A 6,086-nucleotide genomic window follows, 5' to 3' on the forward strand; every position below is an offset into this window, starting at 1 on the left:
TTGTCTAAGTCACTGTCTAGGTATGCATCTGCTGCCCCCTCTAAGCATGCCTCCCGGGGTGGTGGTGAAGTAAAGAAAGAGTTATTGACTTCTCAACCACAAGAGATCAAAGAGTCTACTGACACTGTGGTGTATGATGCCTCTCAAGTGACTCCTGAAATTTAAGACTTAGTCTTGTTAATGCCATGAGGTGTCTATTTTGCACACAGATGGGGTATGAAGGTCTTGATTTTCAGCCAGCCTGCACAATGCTGGCTTGGTTCGCAAGCTATGTGGAAGCTGGATGGGGAGGTGATCTGAAAGGGGCTGAAAGACCTCTGTGATAACAGCAGTGAGAGAGTGAATCTAGTGAGGGTAGGACTGAGCATCTTCATACCCTGCCAGGTGGTGAGATAGAGGGCTTACGAACAAGCCTTAATGCTTTTATAACATTACTAGTCTTAAATATAACCAATAACAAACCTACTTGGAGGAATCTTTTGTTGGTATATTTTGTGTGCAATTTTGTTTTAATACATTGTCCTTTACTCTTCCGATACTGTTCTATTAACTGATCTCACTGCTGGCATTTGGTGATGTTTATGGTATAGATGAGGACTAGGTGAAGGAGGTTGGGCTTTCTGATACATTTAAGAGATGCCTAGGTACTTTGAAATAGTCATGCAGAACAGGTGACTGGGCAAGGTAAGAAACATGAAAGGAAGTGCTTAGACAGAATAGCTGGTGAAAACCATGATTTTGTACTGAAACATCTTTCTGAAGAAAACTGGGATTTAGAATGCTAAACTGCTGGTGTTTTGGTAAATAAGGATCTGGGCTTTTTATTGTGTGCTTAGCTCAAAACCATTTTTAATTCGTTCTAAACAGCATAGTTTCAAAAATATTCCTGAGTAAGGTGAAAAAACCTGTTTCTTAGGATGAGATCACCACTATCTAGATGTAGCTTTTGTTGCTGAGACGCAAAAGCAATTCTCATCTAATGCAGGTAGCAGCCATGGCGGGGGTGGGGTGGGCAGGGTGCCATATTTGCATGCTGTGTTTGATGTGCCCTTTATGGGTTGTTCTTCCCTCCAGTAACTGCTGCCCCTATCCAGCGCTCATCACCCACTGTCTTCCCAGCACCTTCTGCCTCCTTTCACTCTCTGAGGTGAGCCCCTTCGTCAGGAACTAAGGATAACAGGTAGATAGAGAGTTCTCGGGTGGAAAAAAACTCACTTCGCAATTTTAGCTGATGCTCTTGATCTTAACAAATCTCTTAAGTGTTTCAGTAGAGAAGAATGGTTGGCTTGTTGACAGTTTCATTCAGACACCATTGTTTTTTTTTCAACAAGTTGGAAGAGTGACTGGAAGGACAAATTGCATGATGGGTATTCAGAAGATGTGATCTCTGGTTTTGGCTCTACCACAGATATAGTCCTGCCTCATACCTGACAATGTCTCTGCTTCATGTTACTAATGTATAAGTGGGGATAATGCATAACTTAGTGGGTGGTCTGAGACATAGTTTAATGCTGTTCGCAAGCACAGTGGGGTTTTCTAATGATCGGTGGTTGAGCAGTGGCACCCATATTTTTCCTATTGATCTTTGCCATGAATCTGACTGATAGCATTGAGTTACTGGAGGTTCTGATCCAAAAGAACTACTGAAGTTATTGTAGGAATTTTGTTGTTGGGCTGATGCCCAGTATGTCAGATGCCCAGTGCCTTAGCCTCAAAATTGTCCTACTCACCTTGAATAATGAAAAAGCCAGGCTTTATCAAGGGGCAAAAACTTACTTTCATTACACTGCCATGAGTTGTTCCTGGATTGCAGTGGTGATGGAACTTCATACTGAAAAATATTCCATCTAGAAAAGGCATGATGCAACCCCAATAGTTGAATCCATCCTTTTCATTAGGAAGTGGCAATATGGAAAGAATTAGTGAACAGATCCTGTAAACAGTTTAATTCTGGTTGGTTTTGTTGTTGTTGTTGGTTGGTTGGTTGTTTTCTTACTTATCAATGACTATGGGGTTTTGTGTTCTAGTCTGGCAGAATTATTTCCTTGTGGCAGGTAAGCTGATTCACATAAGCTTGTGTAGCCTGTTGTAGGGGGATTTTTAAACAGTCTTTAGTTACTCAGGGCATTGAATTTACAGTCCTTGATTCTAAAATAAAATGCTTGAGAAGGAAATGTGTGTATTTTGAATTAATAGAATACATATCAGGGTCCTCATTTAAACTGTATATCAAAACAAGGATAGGAATTCAGTGAGTGTGATCTTCAGCTGAGACATCAGTTTACAAACTGGTTAATTATGTATCTTAAATATATAATTATAGCAAGGAAAAATCTGCTTGTGTGTCAAATAACTGAGTACTCTATCACTACAACTAAAGGAATTCTCCAATTGTTTGGGAAAAGTATTTTTTCCTCCTTTTCATTTTAAAGATCAAATAGAGTATACCCTCCATTTGTTTGCCAGGATCAGAAAGCTAAGTTAAGCAGACTTTTAGAGAGAGGGGCTATTTGCTACCTTGCTGTTAAAATCATGTTTTGCTGTCTGTAACCACAATATTTTCAACATTGTAATGCTAGGCAGGAAGCACAAGATTACTAGTTATCGTCTCTGATTTCACTGTTTCCTGTTTCATGTCTTATCTGGCCTAAAATTTCTGTAGATAAATGCAGTTTCCAAGTTAAACACAGATGTGGTGCAGCATAATTCTGGCAGGTGCTATTGTGTTTGTGCTGTAAGAGGTGTTAACCTGATCCTGCTTGTCTTTAAAGCTGAGAAGACAAGGGGACTGATTCTGCTTTCCCTCAAACATGCACAGTGATGTAAAAAAGAAAATCTCCACCAGCAGGTACTTTTCGGAGGTGCAGCAGGCCCACAGTGGAGGGTTTGTTTTCCAGTCCTTCCTGGAGGAAAGCATAATTCCCAGTCCCTCTGTTCCCTGGGAATTATGCTCTCCTTTGCAATTTTTGAATGTGCATTACAGCAGTTTGTGGAGATGCTGATACAAAAAGGGTAAAGGTTAAGGGTGTTCTAACAGGTATCACACAGAAAATAAGTAGGGGAAGAGAAACAGGCACTATAATGCAGAGATTAAGAGAGAGAGTGTTGCAAGAAAGGGTGTAAAGATGCATGCAAATAGGAGAATTAAATAGGAAAAAATAAGATAGCAGGCCATGATTGAAAATGGTTGGCATGAAAGCACAAGGCAGGCAAAAAGGGGCTAAGACAATACTTATTGAAATTTCATTCATCAGAGGAACAGGAGAAACAGGCACCTAATTTTCATGAGTGTTCTAAAGTTCAGCAGGCATAAAATCATAAAGTTAAATTACAGAATACCAACACTCTAAATCATGCATACATACATACAAACACGATGTTTAAAAAAATAAATGTGATCTTATTTTAAACAGCTTATGGTCCCCTCCAGAACCAATTTAGCCATTTTTTCTGTAATACCCTGGCATGGTTCCTGTAAAAATGGGAGCAATTTGAGATTCAGCAAGTTGGTTAGCAATTTAACTGAAAAAAAATTATCAACCTGGTATATTCAAACAATGTTAAAAGGTTTTACTTAAACTCACAAATCACAGAACTCAGGCATGTCTAAAGTGGTGCTACTTAACCCCCTCCACTCTGTTGAAGGATTACAGCAGCTATCCATTGTTTGCAACCTCTTTTAACACTTAAATCCAGCAGATTAAAGATAGGATTTTGAGAATTGAGTAATAGGTGAGAAGTTTGTAAGAAGAATAATGATAAAAGGAGCCATTGTCATCAAATTATTCTAATTTGATAGTTATATTTATAGTTGTGTGTTGGATAATGCCCAGGAGCTGGAAATATTTGAAAACCCTTTTTAACTTCTTGACTGTAGTTTTTCTTTTCAAGTGGTATGTCTGTTGTGCCTATACGAAAGTTGCTCAGAAACTGGAGCTAATACTGAAGTTTAAAAACATCTTTTTTTGTTTTAACTTCTTCAGTATTGCCAACATGATTCTTCTGGTTATCAGAACACACTGATTTGTGAGAAATTAGATGCTTGGCTAATAAAAAGTACCATAAAATCTGGAAAGCATTAATAAAAAAGATTACGAAATGGCTGCTTCTAATAGAAAAGAAACAAAGTCTACATTCTTCTTATTCTCTGTCATAGACAAATATGTTTAAGGAGCTTTGACAATTGTTTTGTTTTGATTTAATCATAATATTCCTTACAGAAATATTAAGATCATAAAATATCTATCACATTTAGGCATATCTATCATATTTAGGTAAGATGAGTAGAAGATGTAATGGCCATGTGGTAACAACTGTTACAGAACTTTGGCACAAAGTTAGGCTTTATTTCTCAAAATGGGTAGCTGTGAACTTAAGTACCAATAGATTCAATGGCATTTGATAGAGATTAATGAGGCAGCTGAATTTCAGACAGTATGGGCTTTGTTGAACTGTGGGATAGGGTATTGCTTTATTACATTTTCAGGTAACTGTTGTCTTGAGTAGGCACTGGATCAGCTTTTAGAACAGGTGATTCATGATTCTGCACCCTTCAAAGCCCAGAAAAGCCCTCTCATAACAACTGATTTGTTAAGTTTCTGATTTTACTTTATATCAGATCTTGTCCTGAGACAATCAGGAGGACAAGTAGAGATATAGCAATTTGATAGCCTCTTGACAGAAGAGTTACATTACTTAGTTCTCTGTTATTAATGGTTTTGTTGATAACAATGAATACTGATTTTCACAAATTCAATCACTAGTTCACAAAAATTAAAATAAACACACTTTCTATATCTAATTGAAATGTTTTTCTTGGATTGAGATCCTTCTGTTCCATGCTTTTTTCCTCCATACTACTAACTTTGCCTTGGCAGCTTGACAAGTCCATATTGGCATTACCAAAACGTTCTCACAGATTTCATGTTCCCTGACTCTCCCATCATAAGAAAACATACACGAGAGCTCACCTTTGAAGGCTTCATAAATCCAAGCTCAAGAGCTATAAGCAAAATAAATTAGTCTCACATGCTTTGCAATAGCATAAATGTCATACATCCCACTACACTGGTCCACCCATTCATTCAGAAGTACTGCTGAATTCTGAGCATTTCCAAAACTTTTGATTTAAGGCATCAGAAAATTTTGTTTTGTGATCACAAGATGGTAGGTCTGTCACACAAATGTTGATAAGACATTTCCCATCTTTGCATACAGGCAAAGGCAGGTTGGCTACAAGATTTCAAATGCTGTAAGACCAGAGCTAGGATACTGTGACTGAAGGATGAAAAATAATAGCACAGCAGAGAAGCAACCCCACCTGAGAAATGGAAGTTAAACTGTCCTGTATGTTCGTGCTGAAGGGAACGATTACTTGTCACATGAACCAATTACTCATGTTTGTGATACTGTGCCACTTTCTTCTCCATTTATGGTACTAATTGTTAAGGTAATTTAAGAGTAAACATATGAACTTTGATAGCCTTAAAGTTTATGCCTTCAGAGTAAAACATTGTTTAAAATATTGTGATTAAAATATTCTGGGAATGTACTTTTCACTTGATTTTTTTTTAATAATATTAAGATGAATCCCACTGTGGATTATGTCAGTCTTGTCAAATTCTATCATGTCAGCCATCAGAAAGATAAATGGAAGAAAGGATGGAAACAAAGAGGTAGGTTAGTGAGCAGGAGACAAATCAGGATGTATATATAGTGAGAGAGAGGATGACATAAAAGGATGAACGGAGAACTGACAGTACAGTATGAAGCAGAGGAGGAGGAAAAAAGCAATGTTATAATGAAAAGGGAAGATAGCTCTATACAAGAGTGAAAATCTCCATTAAGCCACCTCCAGTAAACAGTCTAAAAATACTTTAACAACCTTAACATGCTTGAAGATAGTTTTAGGCATCCCAGTACAATTTTGTTTGACCTTTATTTGTAGTTCCCTTCCTATCAGAAATCCCAGAGACAGATTTCCCTGGATCATACACTATTCAAAGGTTATGTCAAGAAGGCATTAATGCATTGTTGGTGTTTGTACCATCCTTGTTTTTAATATTACAGTGGCCCAACTCTTCCAC

At 37.7% G+C, this 6,086-nt stretch overlaps 1 long non-coding RNA gene across 1 annotated transcript; it reads left to right on the top strand.

Annotated features, from left to right (window-relative positions):
• The first annotated feature begins 296 nt into the window (after positions 1–296).
• On the top strand, positions 297–5,449 carry LOC142408430 (uncharacterized). Its single transcript, XR_012775287.1, has 3 exons — positions 297–384; positions 1,075–1,180; positions 5,218–5,449. It is a non-coding gene; the product is annotated as an uncharacterized LOC142408430 (long non-coding RNA).
• Positions 5,450–6,086: the final 637 nt, after the last annotated feature.

Source organism: Mycteria americana, chromosome 3 (genome assembly GCF_035582795.1).
Source record: "Mycteria americana isolate JAX WOST 10 ecotype Jacksonville Zoo and Gardens chromosome 3, USCA_MyAme_1.0, whole genome shotgun sequence".
Lineage (NCBI taxonomy): Eukaryota > Metazoa > Chordata > Aves > Ciconiiformes > Ciconiidae > Mycteria > Mycteria americana.